Raw genomic sequence first — 21,613 nt, forward strand, 5'->3', positions numbered from 1 at the left:
TCTTCAGCTCACTAGGGTCGGTGGTGGGTTTCTTGAGTAGCAGGCTTATTCCGGCGTGTTTCCAGTCTGAGGGGAATGTGGTGGTCTCAAAAGATCAGTTGATGGTTTGGCAGAGCTCCGGTATTATGGTGGCACTGGCTAGATTGAAGATGTGATGAGGGCATGGATCCGAGGGTGCTCCTGAGTGGAAGAAGTTCATCAGTCTTTGGGTGTCCTATATGGTGATGGGGGTCCAGGAGTTCAGTATGTTGTGAGGTGCTAGGTCCACGGTGGTAAACAGTGCTGGTGGGATTTGGCTCCTGAAGCCTCCTTAGAAATCCTGGATCTTATGGTGAAAGAAGTTGGCGAGGTTGTTGCAGAGATCTTTGGAGGGTGGGATGGATGAGGTCCTGTCCCGGGGTTCGTGAACTCTTTGACGATGGCGAACAACCCTTTGCTGTTGTGAGAGCAGGTTTGAGGCGTGCTTGAAAGCTGTTTTTTTTAGCGGCTCTAATGTTCTGGTGGTGCGTGGTGACAGCATGTTTGTAGGCCGTGCGGTCTTCGGTTGATTTGCTGATCCTCCATTTACTTTCCATTCGTCTGCAGGTCTGTCGTAAAGCACTTGGGTGTTTTGCTCTGTCGATTGCCTGCTGGTTTCTTTATTGGGGCTACGTTGCTGGCACAGTTTGAGAGCCAGAGGTGTAGGTTGCTTGCGGCTTCATTTTCATCTGCTGCTTCTGGTGGGAAGGAGTGGTTGAAAGCATTGGTGAGCTGTGTTTCCATGACTTTGATCCAGCGTCTGTCGGGGGACGGGGGTGTAGTGGCATGTGGTGCTCTTTGTGTGGGTAAAGTGGATGCACTTGTGGTCAGTCAAATGGTGTTTGGAAGTGTGGGAGATGGTGATTTTTCCTCTGCTGAGAAAACAGGTTAACAATGTGTCCGGCTCTGTGGGTCGGGATGTTAACGAGCTGTTTGAGGTCAAGGGGTGTGAGGTTGTCCAGGAGGTTTAAGGTGCTGGAGTCATTGTGGGTATCAAGGTGGAAGTTGAGGTCGCCGAGTAGGATGTAGTCAGAGGAGGTGAGCACATGAGGGTGATGAGGTCAGCAATGTCTTTGCAGAACTGGGCTTGGGGTCCGGGTAGCCTGTAGATGAGAGTGCCATGTAGGGAAGTGCTAGGGTAGGTCTGGATCTGGAAATGTAGGTGACTGAGACTGTGACACAATAGTGGCAGTCAGGAAGAGGTTGTTCTTGTAGATTATGGCAATGCCTCCTCCAGACCGGTTGCCTCTGTCCTTGTGGATGATTTTGTAGTTGTCTGGGATGGCGATATCTGGGGCAGTGGTGGGGGTGATCCAAGTCTCCGTGAAGAAGGCGACATTTGGGGCTGTTAAGTCAAGGAGGTCCCAGACTTCTACTGTTTGCTTGATGAGGGAGGGTGTGTTGAAGAGTATGCACTTAGGGTGGCTTTCCAAGCTTGTTACAGGATCATGGGGTGGTCCTTGGAGGGTGCTGGAGAAGGCGCAGTAAGAAAAAGTTCCATGGGTGTTCATGGGGTTGGCTTGGGGGCAGGCTGATGAGCTTCCTGGGTTGAAGGCGCATAGAGTGCTGGCGTTGAACGGAAGGTTGGGGTGAGAACCATGGTCCATGGCCCTGGGCACGGTCCAGGCACAGATGGGTGCAGATGGGCTTGCCTTTGGAGCACCTTTGGCGTGCCAGCAACGTGTCCGTGCTGCAGCCGCCATTAATGAGCGGAGGGAGGCGGGTGGTCCAGTCAGCTTGGAGATGGGAGGGCGGGAAAAGCCCTTCATGCTGGGAGAGGGGGTGGGGCTGCAGGGGCCGGAAGGGCAGCAGGGAAAAACGGAAGAGGGAGAAAATGAAAAAAAGAGTCAGAAAAAGAAACAGAAGTGACAAATAGAAGTAAAGGCAGATGTACACAGCAGAAGTGCAGAGAGACAGAAGATACTTCCTTGCAGATGGCTACTAGGGCACCAAGGTTGAGGTAAAGGCAGGAGCCTGTGGGTGGAGGTGGGCCTCGAACTGAAAGTCAGGCATGATCTTAGTTCATCCCATGCTGAAGCAGCAGCAGCAGCAGGAGGAGCTGCACTGGGAAGGGCAACAGAGGCTGACCAGGATGTCAGAGGAGCCGTCCTCTCACAGCACTGCCTCCGCCATTAAGAAGGTGAGGGAAGCAGGGGTCCGGTCGTCTGGGAGGTGGGAAAGAGCGGGAAAAGCGATCTGCGGGGGGAGGGGCAGAGGTCACAGGGCTAGCAGCAGCATGGGGAAAAATGCAAGAGTGGGAAATATGAAAAAGAGACAGAAAAAAAATCTGAAGTGAAAAATAGAAGTAAAAGCAGAAGTAAAAGGCAGGAGTAAAGAGAGACAGAAGATACTTACTTGCAGATGGCCACTAGGCCACCAGGGATGAGGCGCATACTGAAGCCTGTGTGTGGAGGTGGGCCTCAAACTGAGAGTCAGTCAGGCTCTCAGTTCGTCCAGAGTAGAGGCAGCAGTAGGAGGAGCTGCACTAGGGAGAGCAACAGATGCTGAACAGGAGGTCAGAGGAGTTGCGTAATCAGCACTGCAGGTCCAGTAGTAACATTTAATTGACAGGCCCTGGGTAAATGGTATACCACTTTACAAGGGTCTTACCGGTAAATTAAATATGCCAAACAGGTGTACGACAATCATATCATATTTTAAGGTAGAGAGGACATGCACTTTAGCACTGATTAGCAGTGATAAAGTGCCTGGAGTCCTAAAGGCAACAAAAAGAGAGGCAGAAAAGTAGGAGTTAATCAAAAGGTTTATGGGTAACCCTGAAGAAAGGGTCATTTCCAACAGGAACTAATACTCAACAGTGATTCTAGAACTATGTTGAGAAACCCAAGAGTATTTATTTTGAAAGTTTCTTGAGATTTGAGTTGTCCAGAAGGAGGGGACCTGAAGTTAGTAAAACAAACTGATACATTGTTCTAGAATTGACTAGCTAAAGACACTGTTGTAGACACTTCCCTAATTAAGATACTTTTTCCTTTAAAGGAACCTTCGGATTCGATAGCAGACTCCATAAAACACAGAGCATGAAAAGTAGGTTTTATTTTAAGCTGTCACTATAGATTACAAACTCACTACTTAGTTCTGGGAGAACTAATGATCTCATAAGAAATTTTTATCCTTTCCATTGGTCCAGTCCAAAGTCCCAGAGTGTTCTATTGATATTTGAGTACCAGTCTGCTCGTCTGTGTTCATCCTCTTTCCTTTTTCTGTTAACTCCTGGAAAAACTGTCATGAAATGAATCACTGGGTGACAGCGGGTACTAGTGAGTGCAGTACAGCTGGCTGGTCTACAGCGTTCTGTTGTATTTACGTGCGTACCCTCGCGCACGGCCTCGCGACTAGAACCCCGAAGGTGAAGGGGTTGCTAGGCGTTTGGACGGCGGCGCGAGGGAAACGCCGAGGAGAGGGACGACGGTGAGGACGGTTGGACGGAGCGGCGGTATTTGGGGGCGCTTGGAGACTGTTGATTGGAGTTATTTTACCGTTGTAAAATAAAGAAGACTTGCGCTTACCGGCCTCTTTGATTACTTCATTTTGGCGACGAGGTGGTTCGGTCTCCAGGCACAGCGAGCCCACGCATCAGCTGTTTAACAGCTATTTTCAACTTTGCCCCCAACGCCTTATTCGTGTGCCAGCACGATCGTGGAGGATATACACGAAGACAGCAGGCTTATTTTGGATCTGGCTTACTCCACCCCGTGGGAGGAGTTTCTTCTTCCTGTGTTACGCCAACCAGATATAGAAATGGCCTTTTTGTGTCTTGATGTGGAGAGGTTACACAATTGAAGACGAACCTTTGATGAAGAAGGATTTGGGTCTGCAACGCCTCCATTGTACATTCAGAAACAAGTTTGCTAAAAAGTTAAAAAGGAAAGGAGCACCTATACTCTCGGTATACACATAATGGTCATTTAGAAGGTATTTGAGGAGTTATTTATTCATGATTCAACTAGCTAGGAAGCAATAAGGGCTGGTTGGATTATTTATTTATATTCAACATACAAAAACGTTTACAAGAAAAGGGGGTCACAATTTTTGTTCCTGTTTCAAGGAATATTTCTTTAGCAATTTATTTTTGGGTCCAACATGCAATCTGTTCTCCCTCCACCACCATTTCTAGAGAGCCCTGGCGAACCACATATAGTATGGAAGCAGTGGTACGATGCCTTCGAGACGTACTTAGGGGCGATAGGGGCATCACGGTACAGGCCTGAACGCAAAAAATGTATTTTCCTGCATTCCATTGGTTTTGAAGGGAGGGCTATTTTTAAGTACCTACCGGACTTGCAATTGGCCGATGGTGAAATGGATGAGTACCAAATAGCTGTGAAGAAAATGAGCGTCAGGTTTGATGCTCCTCCTAGCTTGGTGGTGGCCAGGCACAAGTTTTTTAAGAGAGAACAACGTTCTGGCGAAGATGTTGACACTTACATTTCGGCGTTGCGTCTTCTGGCTGCGGAATGTCAGTTTGAAGCGCTGGGTGATCAACTCATCAGAGACCAATTTATTTGCCAAGGGACAGACAAGTCTATCAGACAGAAATTGTTATCATTGGACAATCCAACATTGACTGAAACCATAAAAATTGCAAAGAGCATCGAATCGGCGATCAAGTCGTCCAGAGAAATTGAACAGACAGCAGCTACCAGGGTCAACGCCGTCACCAACAGAGAAGATAAAAAAACAGTAGTTAAAACAAGTGGACAGAAGAACATTAAGTTTGCTAATTCTAATGTTTTTTTCAAACAAAAAAATGTTTGCTTTAGATGTGGAAATATGCCTCATCAAAAAGGGTTTAAGGCTTGTCCTGCTTGGAATATCCAATGCAGGAATTGTGGCAAGGTTGGGCATTTTGCTAAAGTGTGTCAAGGTGGCAAACGTGAATCTGTTGTGACAGTGATGGATGAGAAGGAAGAAGCAGTTGAACACCTCATGGGAGAGGTTCAGGATATGGTTTTAGTTGTTGATAGTGGTGTGGTTAAGTCTGGGGATCCCGATAACTGTGTGGATCCGTATGTGTGTGTTAGAGTTGGAAACAAGTCCTTGCGTTTGCTGGTGGACTCAGGGGCTAGGATCACCATGATTACTCTCGACTTGTTCAACCAGAATTGGAAAGATCGCGCTCTGGAGCCACCAGACAGGGCTCCAGTGTCTTATGAAGGGAGGAAGATTGAGCTTCAAGGTTTTTTTGAGGATATACTTGAGTTTAGGGGGAGACGTATACATGGGAAAATTTATGTAGCGGCTAAAGGTTTGAACATCTTAGGTTGGTTCCATCAGGGTTTGTTTGGTATGGTGTTGCGACCAGGTACATTGGAACAGGTTGCAGTGATTAGAGAAACGGATGTGATTGAAGGTCTACTCAACGAGTTTCCCAAAGTTTTTTCAGGAGAATTGGGAAAGCTGAAAGGTTTTAAACATAAGATAAAAGTAAAATTGCATGCTACCCCTGTCAAGCATAAGATTAGGTCAGTGCCTTTCAGTGTGAGAGAAGATCTGGAAAGAGAATTAGAAAGTTTACAGAACAAGGGGATCATAGAACCCATTGAATCCTCTTTGTGGCTTTCTCCACTGGTCGTAGCTAAGAAAAAGAATGGAGAGTTGAGGATTTGTGTGGACCTGAGAGCGTTAAACAGGGAGATATGGGTGGACTCTCATCCCTTACCTAATATAACGGAAATGTTGTCTACCATTAAAGGCGCAAAGGTGTTTACGAAGTTAGATTTGGCCAGTGCATATCATCAGGTGGAGCTGGATCCCGATTCCAGGTATTTGACAGCATTTGTATCGCCTTGTGGTGTTTTCCAGTTTTGCCGCATGCCTTTCGGGTTGGCTTCTGCAGCCTCAGTGTTTCAAAGGATTATGTGCACATTGTTGAAAGGTATTTCCAATGTAATGGTGTTTCAGGACGATGTCTTAATTCACGCACCTGATCTACAAACACATAACAATACCCTCAGACAGGTGTTGCAGAAATTCAAGGATCATGGCATTGTTCTTAGAAGGGAAAAGTGCCAATTCATGAAATCCTCTGTGGAATATTTGGGTCATGTGATTAGTCAGGAGGGTGTTAGCCCGAAACCTGGTCTAATTGATGCTATTAAGGCAGCACCTCCGCCTACTGACAAAGCTGGGGTGAAAGCGTTTTTAGGCATGTGTGAGTTTTACTCCCGGTTCATACCGGAGTATGCTAGTCGGGTTAGAGTCTTGTCAAATCTATTGAAGGATAAGACCAGTTTTGAGTGGAGTGCTGAGTGTGAACGAGCGTTTGAAGATATCAAAGTCCACTTAACTCAAGCCAAAGTGTTAAAACCGTATGACCAAAGGTTTCAATGTTGCCTAACAGTTGATGCCAGCAATATTGGATTGGGGGCTGTGTTGACTCAAACTGTTGGGGGTGATGAAAACACCATTGGTTTCGCGTCCAGAGTTTTAAGGGCGCCAGAGGTGCATTACTCCGTAATTGAAAAGGAGTTGCTGGCCTGTGTCTGGGCCATCGAAAAATTCAGAAGCTATGTGTGGGGGAGGCATTTTGAATTAAAGACGGATCACAAGCCTTTGGTTTCAATTTTAAAAGGAACTAATGATAAGACAGGCACACCTAGAATTGCTAGATTAGTAGCTAGGCTCATGCAATATGATTTTGAGGTCATGCATATTCCTGGCGGAAGGAATATAAGAGCAGACTATTTGTCGAGATTTCCCAGGCAGTTGAGCTCAACGACGGATGAGATGGTGGACGATGAATGTTGTATGATTGCAACGGTTGAGGTTGACCAAGTCTGTGTTTGCTCTGAGACAGAGTGGAAGGAAAAGTTGGCTGGAGATAATGAGTTGTGTGCTGTAATGAGGTTCATTGCTGAAGGATGGCCTTATGAGAAAGACTTGACGTTGGCGAGCCAGCCATTCTGGAAAATTTCAGATGAACTTACAATTGAGGAGGGCATTCTCTTGAGAAATGATAAACTCATTCCTCCGGAGGAATTGAGGAGTTTAATAGTGAAGAAGGCGCATGATGGTCATTTGGGCACCACTATGACCAAAAGACGAATACGTGACAACTTTTGGTGGCCACGTATGGACAGTGAAATTGAGCATTTGGTAAAAAATTGTGCGATATGTTCAAATTCTGACAAGAGTCTGAAAACTGCCACGCCACCCCTTATGCCTATTCCGTGTCCTGGAGGTCCGTGGCGGAAGTTGGGGGTGGATATGGTGGGACCCTTTCACTTACTTAATACCAGACTACGGTATGCATATGTAATAGTGGATTATTTCTCGAAGTGGCCTTATGTCAAATTTGTACAGGAGCCTAATGCTAGATCTTTAGTCGCCTTTTTAAGAGAAGTGTTTATGAATGAGGGCTTTCCAGAAGAAATTATTTCGGACAATGGTGTTCAGTTCGTGTCTGATGAGTTTAAAGCATTTCTGAACCAAGGTTCAGTCAAACACCTGAGATGTTCCCTCTATCAACCTCAAACAAACGGTTTGGTGGAGAGATTCAATCGTGTGGTGGGGGACTGTATCAGGTGGGCTCTGAAGAATGGGTGTGATGTGTTGGCATCTGTACAAGCTATGCTTTGGTTTTATAGAACAACTCCTCATTCTACCACTGGGGTATCTCCTTTTGAAGCTTTGAAAGGGAGAAAGCCCAATACCCAAATCAAACCTGGGTGGATGTCTAAGTTTTTTGAACAAATGCTAGTTGGAGAGCGTGCTGATGTTATCAAGGCCAATGTGGAAGACAAGCAGTTTACACAAAAGAGATATTTTGACAATAAGAAAGGGGCTAAAGAGTCATTGTTGGTGGAAGGTGATTGGGTAGTGATAAAACTGCCAACGTTTGTCAAGAAAGGTAAAGCAAAATTTTCCGAACCGGTGTGTGTTGAACGTGTTTTGGGCAATGCAGTGAGGGTCCAAGGCAACAAGTGGTGGAACAAATCCAAGGTGGTAAAACTGAAAAGGAACTGGGATCCTCAGGCTGTCACCAAGCGTGAGTCAATGTTAAGATCGGACGTGAATAAGAGTGGAGATGAGGGTCCTGTGTTACGCAGGAGTGTTAGAGTACGTAAGTTACCTTGGAAACTGTGTCATTGACGGAACGTGTTATAACTCTGCATACTGCATGATTTTTCTGCAAACTCAATCAATGTTAATGTTTTTTTAATGTCTTAGTTCTTTTGTTTTTGTTTTAGGGGGAGGTTTGTTAATATTGTAAAAAAAAAAAAAAAAAAAAAAACTCAATGTTGTATTTACGTGCGTACCCTCGCGCACGGCCTCGCGACTAGAACCCCGAAGGTGAAGGGGTTGCTAGGCGTTTGGACGGCGGCGCGAGGGAAACGCCGAGGAGAGGGACGACGGTGAGGACGGTTGGACGGAGCGGCGGTATTTGGGGGCGCTTGGAGACTGTTGATTGGAGTTATTTTACCGTTGTAAAATAAAGAAGACTTGCGCTTACCGGCCTCTTTGATTACTTCACGTTCCTGCGAAATCCAACATTTCGGTCTTTTCTTGACCTGATATTTGATTAGCTGAGTTTACCTTTAACAGGGACCATAGAGAGCACCCATACAAGGGTACTTCCTATTGTATGAACTTAGGCCCCATTCTGGCTTTAGGTTGAGCGTGCACCAGTGCAGACACCAACTGTGTGGCTGCCAGCAGAGGCCACAAGTGGCAGCATCTATGCAAGGGTCCAAATGCAAACAAAGCAAGTCCTTAAGAACACAATAGCCTGGCTCACATTCATTTCTTTAAGATCGTCTGCCTCTACAGCTTGTCCTTGGGGTTTCTCTCCACCAAGATGCACCACTTGCTTGGATGTGCACAGGGCCAATTGAAGCAGTATAGTACTGGTAGAAGGTTATGAGGAGATAAATACCAGTAAAGGTCAGGTATGTCAACACACTGACCACCAAGGGACCAACTAGTGTCTCAAGGAAGGGCAGTTGGGAGCACCTCCAACTTCTACAGAATTAATTCGCGATTTCAAGAAATAAACATGCCTTTATGCCCAATTGCCCTGGGGATCATGTACACCCACATAGCACGGAGACTGAATTTTTCATGACACTTGAATTGATAATTTGCATGCCTTAAGACCTGGAGCTCTCATATTCATGTCTTGTCTAGCTTGCAACATGTGTGCAGACCTTGGAATGCTCAACTTTGTTGTCATCATAATAATGTGCTCTCTTCTGTGCTATTGTCATCCTGCTTGGAACAGTACCTTGGAGGCCTTTTCTTGAGGCTCAAGGGCAAGCAGTCACAGGTTATTGGGCATTAATGTAATAAATGTCATGTACAATTCTTATCCTGGGACCACAATGCTGTTTCACATTATCTGGATAGCGAATGCTCCCTTTGAACGCATGAGTCGCAGAGGACAGTAGGGACAAGCGGTCAAAGGCTTACTCTAAAAGTGATGTTTGGTCAGAAACTTACCATTGCAGAATTATACTGTAAATAATGACACTCATATTTCTATTGTCTTCCCTTCTACACTGAAATGCATGACCACAGTGGTGGTGAAGTGAAGCGGTGAACAAAGAACAAGTCAGTGAAGTCAATAGTTATCGACCTCTGAGCACTGACCAGACTAATTGGAAGGGCTTCAGTTTTTGAATTTTCATCTGCCTCTAAAAACCAGAGGTGACATATTCTTATGATCAAATCATTGTCAAAGTTAAATCCACTTCGAGGAAATTTCAGGAGACCTGTGGTATCAGTAGAGGACATTTAATCAATGTTCATGGAACGCATGCAACAAGGTTCCAGGGGACCAACCCAGATTACACAAGTGATTAGATTTGTGTTCGTTCTTAGCATGAACATGTGATTGGTACTCAGTTAATGAGGTAGCAATCTCGAGGCCACATTAAGCAATCAAGCATCATCATAACAGTCACTGATCATAATCTATTCATGCATCATCTTAAGAGGTTCTGACAAAAAAGTTAATTATGCTACATATCGATTATCATTGATGCATAGATAATTAGGTAGTCTACATCAACACAGCAACCGCACATATGTCAATATTTGGTGGGTATATCTTTCTGCTAACCAAGTTCCAATAATGTCTTCCAGACCCCAATCTTCTAAGTCATGTCCCAGCTTCTTGAAAAGGCATTTTGATTAAACCACAAGTCCACCTTCTTCACTAATTTCAGAGGCCTTTGATTGTAATACTAACCTCAGCTTCTGCACATTCTTTCCTCACAAACCTCTTAAGCATAAAAGCTGCACTGTCCTACTTTTGACCTCAGTCTTATCTTTTATCTTTGCATGACCTGTCTTACAAGCACACATAGTTACTGTATCTGAACCATCCATTCCAGCACGTCTCCTAACGAAAATACTAAACTGTTAATACTTGCATATGTGTACCTATAATGTTCTCCTCTGCATCATGCACAAATGAGGCCATCCAGCCTTGCTGCCATCTGGGACAAGTTTGAGCTGCCTAAAGTATATATAAAATGATCAAGACAGGAAGAGCATACCACAGGCAATGATGGTCATACATCAGTAAATGGGGGAGAGTTAGATTTCACTCTGGGAAATGGATGAGCCATGTGGCTGCAGGAAGGTATGCCCAGCAGGACAATACCATTTAGGTTTACAGCAAGAACACCTGGAATTCCAATGATTCCAACACCAACCAGTCCATCTTTACACAGTAAAATAAACATACATTCAATACACCACACATACAGAGGCTGTATGTTAATGCCCCAGACATCATAAATTCAAAGAATTTAGATGGATGTGATGCCACAGTTTTTAGCCAGGGTAGACTGATAGGCAAATCTATACCGCACAAGGGCGAAGGAAAAAAAGGCTTGTCTATTGACGATTGATTATGGTGCCACCAGTCGCAGTCTTCCTAGGCCTGGATAGAGAGGGCAGTGTTCACGCCATGAGTGGTGGCTCCTCGTTTGGGTAGAGAAGCATTGCCCCCCTTCCCCAGCAGCAGCAGCTGCAAAACCTTTTAAAGAAAACAACAACAAACCATGTTTATTGTTATTTTCTTTAAAAGGGGCGGGGCCACGGGTGTGACGTACACTGAGGGGGAGTGCTCAACACCCCTCTTTCACAGTGCATGTGTGTTTGGCCGGCCGTCTGAGGCCGAACCGACAACAGGCCGGCTGTGAAGACCGCCAAATTATGACCATGGCCGTCATCCCAACAGAACACAGTCCAACAACCGCCAGTACCGCCAGTACCACCAGTGCCGCCAGTGCCGCCAGTGCGGACATGCCAGCACGTACAGCAGTAGTCATTTTCAGGCCGGCGGGGACCATGTTCCTGCCGGACATATTATGAGGCTTCAGACCGCTAAGGTTTCCGCCGCGGTCGCACCACCACGAAAATCCTGGAGGAAACCAGCTCCACAAAACAAAACACTCATCTTCTGGAACACATACTTCAATGGAGCCCCCATGGAACCTGAACTTGAAGTCTTCCCACTGCTTGCACAAAGACTCCGAAACCAGCGATGGCAACGAAGACAACAACCATGAGTACACACAACTACCTGACACTGTAGGGAAAACCCACACTACACATGCACACACAACATACACATCCAGGATGTCTTGTGATGGCGACACACACACGTAACCACACACTCAAACACACATACACACACACTGGCATATACTCATGTACACCTATATTACACACATGCACATGTGTACTACACACACCATGGGTAACACACATGTGCCATTTACACACTAACCCGCACACACAACACCAGCACTGTCTAACACAACCATCTATAGCAGCACAGATACACCCAGCGATAGCACAACCACAACTACACAGACGCTTCACCAAGCAATGTTACAGCACACTCCCACCACTCCCACTTAACAACATATACAAACAACAACACATAACAACACCGTACAACCAAGAAAGACAAACACACTGCAATACAATGAAGCATATGTCCTAACACGTTAACACCACACACAACGCCTATGAAATAGCCATCACCACACACACGGATGCAGACACAACAACCACACAAGGGCACACAACACCACCTTTACACATCTCTACACAAGCAATACACAACTTAGCTACATACCTGCATGTCACAAACACAATCATATCTTACACACTTTTCACAGCAATGACAGTGGGACAAATGGCAGGGCCACACAGCAGCCCAGGCACAATAGCTGGCACAACAAACACACATATCACACACACAAAAACCAAAACCCACAAACACCAAACTGTCATGTACAAAGAAAGGCAGGACAAGTATGCCAACATCGAATCCAACAACATGCTGGTCCAGATGTAAAACTATGTACAATTAAAAGGCCAATGGCCAATAGCCAGTCCAAGGGGCCAAAGACACAAACGGAACCTTACAGTGCACCAACTTGACTCCTGACTGCAAAATGACCTCCAAATGGTAGGGGCATCAAGGGGCCAGGCAGGTACCTAAGGGATTATGGGGTGGGGTGCTGGGTTTGGGCCAGGGTTTTGGAGGGGGGTCCTGCGGCTTGCGTTTGGGAGGGGGGTCCTTGGGAGGGGTAGACTTATTGGCAGGGGGAGGGCCATGGGCAGCAGCAGGGGGAGCAGTTGAGGACTTGGAGGTGGAAGGGCTGGACCTGGGGAGGGAGGAAGAATGCGTGGAGGGGTGGGAGAGGAGTAGGGAACAAGGAACACTCTGCAATGAAATGTTTTTTGACACACAGGGTCAGTCATGGCAAAAGGGTTTGAGAGGGGAGGGAGAGGAAGTGGTTGTTAGATGTGTCAGTTTGGATGTCTTGTGTGCAAGTGCGTTCGTGGAATGCTTGTTGGTGCTGGGTATCTGTTGGGTGGGTAAGTTTTGGCATTTAGGTGTCTTGGGAGAAGGGGGTAGGAGGTGCAGAGAGATGCCATGCTGGGTGGGTGACTGTTTGTTGGGGTGGTGTCAGCAGGTATGGTATATCTGCTGCATGTAAGGGTGTCGGTTGTTGTGGTGCGCGCGGATGAGGTGACTCAGGTGAATGTCTGCAGGTCTGCTATTGTGCTGATATAGGGTAAGATAGAAGTTGTGGCTGGATCAGTGAAGGTTGGTGAGGTGGCTGCAGGTGTGGTGGCTGCAGGTGTGTCAGGTATAGTGTTTGTGAAGGATGGAGTTGTGGGGGAGTCTGTGGAGGTAGTGGATGATTTTGTGCCTGGAGGTGGGTGTTGTTTGTGTGCATGATGGTGGTGGGTCTTTTGGTGCTTGTGCTTGTCAGTGGTGCCCTTGTCTGTTGAGGAGGATGCATGCCTGTATGAATGCGTGCTTTGGATGGTTTGGGGACAGGGGTTTGGGATTTGGTAGAGGTAGGTGGAGGGGGGATGGTAGACTTTGGGATCCTGGCTGCCGTCAGTGAGGAGGCCAGAAATTGAAAGGACCTCTGGAGGCCAGCAAGGGCACCGTGAATGCCCTCCAGGAATGCATTGCTCTGTTGGACTTCAGCTACCAGTTGCTGGATGGCATTCACAATGGTAGACCGACCCACAGAGATGAACCTCAGGAGGTCAATAGCCTCCTCATTGAGGGCAGAAGGGCTTACTGGGTCAGGGGGAGAGGTGCCTGCCGTGAAGGAGATGCCCACTTTCCCGGGTGAGTGGGCACAGGCAACTGGTTGGGGAGCAACAGGGAGGGCGGTGCTAGTAAGGGGAGTGGCATACAAACATGGTGCTGGGGTGGTCCCAGATGGGTCCACCACCGCCAGGGAGTGTCCACTTGAGAAGGATTCAAAACAAGAAATGGTAGATCCGTTCTTCCCTCGTGGCACTCCCCTCACCCTCCGCCCAACTGAGTCCCTCACTCTCTCTGGCACCATCATCCTAGGCCCCATGGGCTACTGCTTCCCCACTCAGCTGTGGTCTTTCTCCTTTGCCTGACAATGCTGATGCACAAAAATAGAGAGGGATGGAGGGAGAGAGAGAGAGATAGGGCAACAATGGATTAACACATTGCTCTCATACACACTGTTTAACAAGCAGATCTGTGACAATACTTATCCTGGCTAGGCCATCACAGGTGCCATTATACATTACCAACATCATGTCACAACATGTCCATACTACCCACCCCTGTATTGCAACCCTCACACCTGCATCAATATCTTAGTTGGATAGCACAACTGCATTCATCCACATTATGACTACCAATGCCATTTCTGCTGGCATGCATGCCCTGGATGCAGTAACAATTGTTTGCCTGAATACACATTATACCTCTCCATGCCGCTATCACCCATTGGACATCCAGCGGATTGAACAAAACACTTCTTGCCACTGCAGTAACAACACGTGATCAGACCATGCCTTCTGTAACATACCCATAACAGTGAAGGTAACTCCACTCAGGCTACAGGGCACCTGCCTGTCACATAACATGCCAGACCAAACACTTTGTACATTTATGCCAATATGAAATTCAACATTGAATTGGCCACGACAAGTCAGACACCCACACAGTTGACATCTGATGTGTATAATAGGAGTCTGTGGTATAGCCATTTGAATAATTTGACCCAATCAAAGAGCCAGATCAGCAAACACCAAACACATATATGTCACAACTGATCATACTGCTAAGTGCATCCACAAAGTCCCATATATCACATATGACACATCCATACTCAATCACTGAGTGCAGTGTCACACCAGATGTACTCCAGGAACTCACATATAACATTATGGTCCACTTACAATGCAACCACACATACTGTCACACCTGTCAGACTGTGCAACATGTCAACTCCACCCCTCAAACACCATTCCAGAAATGGCAATACTTGTCACAGAGGCCAGACAACACACATCTCATACGGTAAATGTTGTGATGCATTAGGCACACATGGATCAACACTACTGCATGTACACCACTTACACATCCCACTACTACATGAGCCAGCCAGTAGATACTAATATTAGCAATATTAGATTCACTTCTACATGCCATGTGACATGCAATACCCCAATCTCTCCTAATCTGACACTTCAAGTTGCCCAAAGCAAGTGGAAAATTCCCAGCCCATCAGATGTACCCCCAGTTTACCATTAGGACATGATGTAGGTAGTAACTCTGCAATGTAGCATATCAATTGCTAGGCCATTGTCATACATCCCATATACATACCATAGTGACATCTACAAGACCTGTCAAGGCACATACCACCTCTACTACCATTCCATTGGTTTAACGGTAACATCCCCACAAGTATTGCACCTAGGAATGCACAATGTCTGCAACCAGACCTCATCAATTGTACATGTATCAGAATCCAAGTTTGCCTAATTTCACATATCATACAGTCAGCAGATCATCTAAATATGACAATACACCTATCAAATCAATGATCCAGTCCCATGAAGGCTATATCTGTAGTGGCACTGTAATGGCAGCCCCACATTCAGTCAATAACATAACCAGTACATGATGTATTCAGTCCCTGTGATAAACCTACAGTCCCAGAGTAGCTCATACAAGTGTCCTACACAGATGGGAGTGGACTGACACCTCAGAGCCACAAATGTAGATGGATGGAGCTGGTTAAACTCAGTGCTTAGGGTGATACTAATACTCACATCCATTGCATAGGCTGCATGGTCTCACACATTTGGATATGTAATTTGACCATCTCCACAATCCAGACATAGCGAGGTCTAGTAATAGGAGATGTACATCAACTGACAGTAAAGCATGCCAACAAATCTAGTATCTATACTCAGTCGGGGTGCATGATTCCCATTTCCAATAGATGATCACAGGACTAAATTACAACTATGTCACTTTGCCTAAAGTGAGGCATATCATCCCAATTAATGCCAGCCAAGTGCCAGAATTCAGTCAGTACTCACCCCCTTTTGGCTGTTGTGCTGCCCTTAAACGCCCAATCACCTTAGGGTAGGCCACCGCCACATACGGGCCATTAAGGGGTCAGGGTCTGACGGGCACCCCTCCCTAGTTGGGAGGACATCTCCAGCTGGGCCTCCATGGTCTTCCAGGCCCGGTGTCTCAAGTATTCCCACTGATTTCTGCAGTGGGTGCTCCGCCAGCTGTGGACCCCCAGGAGCCACACTTACTTGGCGATGGCACACCTGATCACTTTTTTTCTGATGGGTGTTCACCTTCATGGATGACACAGACAGAAGGAGAAAGTCAAGTACACATGCCCCATACCAAAAGCAAAGGACAATAGACATCTGACTCACCAAGTGCCCACACATGCCCTTCCTCTCAGCTCACACACCTCAACTGCTTGCCCCCTACATGCATGTACTCCCTCCCAGGTACACTTACCCCTTACACCATCACACACACCTCATCACACTTGACTATGACATTGGGCTCATCTGTTCCTCTGGTACCCCATACATCTGTCCACACAGGGCTAGGACCCCGTCCATGAGCTTCACCAGCTCTTCTGGGGTGAAGGCTGAGGCACTATCACCTGCAGGACGTGGCATGATAGCTCCCAGAGACAGGGCACAGCAGCTCAGCGTGTGGAGGTCTTGCTTGCAAGAGTGTGAGGACTCAATTGAGCAAGGCAGCAGAAAATGGCAGCCACAGCCGCCACATACAGGAGCGTCACCACTGATGGTGTTTGGCATTGGCCCCCATAGGCAGCAATGTTATCCAATTAGAAGTTGCACAGCGGTTGCGACCACTTACCACCATGACGACATACGCTTGCGGACTTAGGTCATGTCCATCTCCCTGTGCAGCAGGCAAGGCGGATGCCATTTTGTGCTTGCAGTCCCTAAATAAGAGTAACATAGACATTTATGTGCAAACTGCGGAGTAGGCCTATGTTGTGCCATCATAGTTTTGCCAATACATGTGACATGCATGTCACTGTGAGGCTTCAGTTGCCTATAATGGTATGTGTCAGCAGTGTAATGCATGTCTACAGTGTTAGTTATTTGCGATGATGACATGTTCTGCTTATATGTGTGAAGTGATAATCACTTATTACTTTTTCTACTCTGTATCCTAAATGCCCTGCCTTGAGGAGATCGAGACATGCACCAGTGTACCAACCACTAGTTGACCTTGTAACAATTGAGGACAGGCATATCATCCCAACCTGTTGTCTGAATCGTCACACCATTATGGATCTATGTGCCCAGTTGGAGCCTGATCTATTACCTGCCATTTTCAATCCCTATGCCATCCCTCCCACATTACAAGTCCTGTCAGTGCCACACTTTCTTGCCACTGGGTTCTTTCAGAATACAGTGGGCTTGACAGAAGGGATGTCACTGCCCATGTTCAGTTTTGTGTTGAAGGATGTACTGTGTGCTTTCTTGAAACACCTGAACAGCTACAAAAGGTTCCCCCAATGTGGAGATTACACCCATGTGAAGGCACACTTCTATGACATGTGACACATCCCTCAAGTTATAGGGGCTATAGATGGCACCCATATAGCCTTGGTCCCTCCGAGTGCCAATAAAGGGGTGTACAGGAACAGGAAGAACTACCACTCTATCAATGTACAGGTAGTGTGTCTGGCAGACCAGTACATCGCAACGGTGACAGTCAAATTTCCAAGATTTGTGCGTGACTCCTGCATTCTAAGGAACAGCAATGTCCCACACATGATGGCATGACTACACACAGAGAGGGCTTGACTCATTGGTATGTATACATTTGGATGAGTGTCTCTGTTATGGCACCTGTCGTCACAATCTTCCCTGTGGCTATACCTGTATTGTAACAGGTCCTACCTTTATGCACACAGTTGACCATGGCTATCCTAACCTTCCATGGTTGTGGACACCAGGGAAGTACCCTGCCACAGAAGGAGAACTCCGTTTCAATGAGGCCCACGGCAGGATGAGGCATGTAATCAAAAGGACATTTGGCTTTCTGAAAGCCAGGTTCAGGCACCTGGACATCTCTGGGGTGCACTCCTCTACATCCCCAAAAGGTATGTCAGATCATAGTTGCCTGCTGCAAGCTCCACAATCTTGCCCTGAGACATCAGATACCATTGCTAGCTGATGATGTCGAGACAGCTGGACTAGTGTCTGGTGATGCAGACATGGAAAGTGATGAGGAGGCAGAAGGGGGTGGTGCAGCTGAACCTAGGACTGAGACCATCTATCAGTACTTCTAGTGGCATACAGGAATGCTGACTGTATATTAGCAAGTGAAGTGTATCCACACTAATTGGTGACAACGGTCCTCCTGATTAGTTACATCCGTGATGTTGTAATGTGTTCCTGTCTCAATGTGTGTGTTGGGGGAAGTGAGTGCTTGAATGTAAGGTACATAGTGTAGATGTTTCTTATCTCACATGTGTACTCACTGCAGGTAGCTAGATTCACATCTATGGACAGACCTGTGTTGAGCTATGTGTCTTGCATTCTCCTGTCCTCATGTCATTCCACCCACCGGCTGTGCCACATAAGTAATTGCCTCTGCTACCTATGCCTTGAGGCATTCATGCTCATTCGTCATTAGTCATTGGTAACTGTATTCACAATAGTGTTTAGCACATGACAGATGGCAGTTACAGTGAATTGGCATGTATGTTTTATGACTGTGGATGTAGAATTGTCATCTGTTTTGCCCTGCTTCGGTGTCAATCTACACTGGGCTAGACAACTATGTCCTGCCTATGTGCTTTGTGTGGCACCATGCCTTCTATCCTAATGTAACTCTGTGTCATGGTCTTTTTTGCAGGTTGGATGAGTGAATTTACTGTAGTGTGTGGCTGGAGTAGTGACTAGCTCACATCTGCCCTGGGACATATCTGTTGTACTGGGTCTCCTGCAGAGGATTCCTCCCTCTGCTGTCTATCATACTGCCTGTTGGTTTAGGAGGGCATACCCACATCTCATTTGGCTGACAAAACAAATGTACATGTTCAAATAAAGACACATATGCTGTTGCTGTGATCAATAGTGTTTATTGGCAGACAGGGGGAATGTGAACAAACAATCAATGGTGCATACAGTGTTATACAGGTGATGAGTGGAGTCATGGTAGTTGTAATCATCAGAGAGGTGGCACAGATGTAGGTAGCACAGGTCCAGTGTCCACAGGCCATGGGAAAAAGGAGTAATGTCATTGAAGTGTCAACAGGGTGTCTCAGTGGTACACAAGGGTATATAATCAGGAGAGGTCTTCGCATCTTCTCCAGACAGATATCTGGATGGACATCCATGTTTGTGTGTGGGTGGTCATCAGCTACAGAGGGGGTGTAGGAGGCTGGCCTGGTTTGTAGTGGGTACCTAAGGTACCTACACCTTATACCAGGTCCAGTTTTCCCTTATTAGTGAACTAAAGGCAGTGTTCTAGCAGCTTAGGCCACCTAGAGGTAGCTGTAGCAGAACAGCTTAGGCTCAACTAGGAGGCATGCAAAGCTCCTGCAATACCCCTACAGTTACACAGTATCTATACTTAATTAAAGACAATACTCAGTGTTACCAAAAATAAAGGTACTTAATTTTACTGACACAAGGCCAAAAATTTCTTAGAGGCAATAATCCTTCTGGAGGTAAGTATTATACACAATATATACACTAGAGACCAAAATCAGGTAAGAAAATAGCCATAGAATAGTGCAAACAGTAGAAAATACAATAGAATGCAATAGGCCTAGGGGCAACACAAACCATATACTAAGAAAGTGGAATGTGAATCACAAATTCCCCCCTAGGTAAGTGTAGTGTGTAGAGGGGCACTGGGAGTGTGAGAAAACCCCAAAGGTGAGTGAGATGCCCCACCCCAGAGCCCAGGAAAGTAGGAGTAAAGTACTGCAAGGTTCCTCAGCACACTACAAGTCGTGATGAGTGATATTGCAAGAACCAAGCAAGACTGCAATCTAAAAATGGTGGATTCCTGCTTCTGAAGAGCTGTGAAGAGAGGAGACCAAGTCCAGAAGTCGTAGAAGATTCCAGGAAGGACAGGAGCCCCTGCCAACCTAGAAGATGGTGCAGAAGAGGATGCTCCGGTCAGAAGAAGTCTGCAGAAGAGCGCCAAAGAAGATAGCTGCTGGTTCCTGCATGGTGCAGGAGGTGTTCCACGTCAAGATGTTTGACGCACGCTGTTTGCATCACTGGATTCGTCCAACAAGCCTTGGTTCAAGCAAGGTTGCGATTTGCGCCAAAATGGCACTGCCTGGACCCTGGGGGGTCTGGGGGCCTCAACTTGGACTGAGGAGGCAGAGGGGACTCTCAACACTGGAGAGAGCCCACAGAGGACCAGGCAGCACCCACAGGAGACCCAGGACATGGGGACAAAGAAGATGCAAATTACGGTTGATGCAGCACAACAAAAGAAGGTCCCACGCCTCCAGAGAACAACTCAGTGAGTTGTGTGTCGCAGGGTGGAGTGCTGGGGACCTGGGCTACCCTGTGCAGGAAGGATTCTTGGAAGAAGTGCACAAAAGCCCAGGGACGCTGTGTATGGGGGTACTGTCGCAAACCAGGAAGGCAAGGTCTTACCTCCTCCAAATTTGGACAGCTGGACCTTAGGACAGTCTGGGTCATGTTGGTCCACCACTTGCATTCCAGGGAGCATGCTTGTCATCAACAGAGGAGTCCCAAAGAACTGGTCGTCATCGTAGAAGGTGCCTGCAGAAGAAAGGAAGTGACTCAGTCACTCGACAGGAGATTCCTTTGGTTCTTCTGGATGCAGGGTGAAGACAGGGAGTCCTCAGAGCGTGCACACCTTGGAAACTGTTGCAAATGCTGGCTGGAGCTGACGTTGCAGTTACAGCGGTTCCAGTCTTTGGTTGATCCGACGGTCAGAAGCTGAAGCAGAGGATGCAGAGGATTCCTGGAGGAGTCTTGCAAGCTGAATCAGACGAGACACCCAAGGAGATATGCTAAATAGCCCTGAGAGGGGGATTGGCTACCTACCCAGGTATGCACCTATCAGGAGGGGTCTCTAACGTCACCTGTTGGCACTGGCCACTCAGAGATCTCCAGAGTGTCCCCACACCTTGGAAAACAAGATGGCTAACGTCAGGGACACACTGGGGGAGCTCTGGACACCAACCCTGAGGGGGTGATGGACAGGGGAGTGGTCACTCCCCTTTTCTTTCTCCAGTTTTGCGCCTTCATTGTCTTGGGTGTAAGGGGTCAAATTCCCCCCTAGACAATAGTAGTGTGTGCAGAATCACTGGGAGAGTAAGAATACAGTAAATGTAAGTACATTTCCCCACCCCAGAGCCCAGAAAAGCAGGTGTAAAGTACTGAAAGTTTCCTTAGGACACACTACACATCGATTTTGGGATTTTGCAGCAGCCTACCAAGTCTGCAAAGAACAACTGCTGGATTATTGGACCTGAGGACCTGCAAAGGAAGGGGATCAAGTCCAGAAGTCGAAAGAAGTTCCAGGAAGGACAGGAGCCCCTGCCAACCCAAATGAGTGTGCAAAAGAAGACTCCATGGTTAGTTGAAGGCTGCAGAAATGCACCCTAGGAAGATGCCAGAAGGCTCCTGCATGATGCAAAAGATGTCCCATGGTGTGAAGATTGTTGCAGATGAGATTTCGTGTTGGAAGGTGCCAACAGGCCTTGGCTACGGCAGAAGTGGTTTTCCATCAAAA

This window comes from Pleurodeles waltl, chromosome 6, assembly GCF_031143425.1.
Source record: "Pleurodeles waltl isolate 20211129_DDA chromosome 6, aPleWal1.hap1.20221129, whole genome shotgun sequence".
In the NCBI taxonomy this organism is placed as follows: Eukaryota; Metazoa; Chordata; class Amphibia; order Caudata; family Salamandridae; genus Pleurodeles; species Pleurodeles waltl.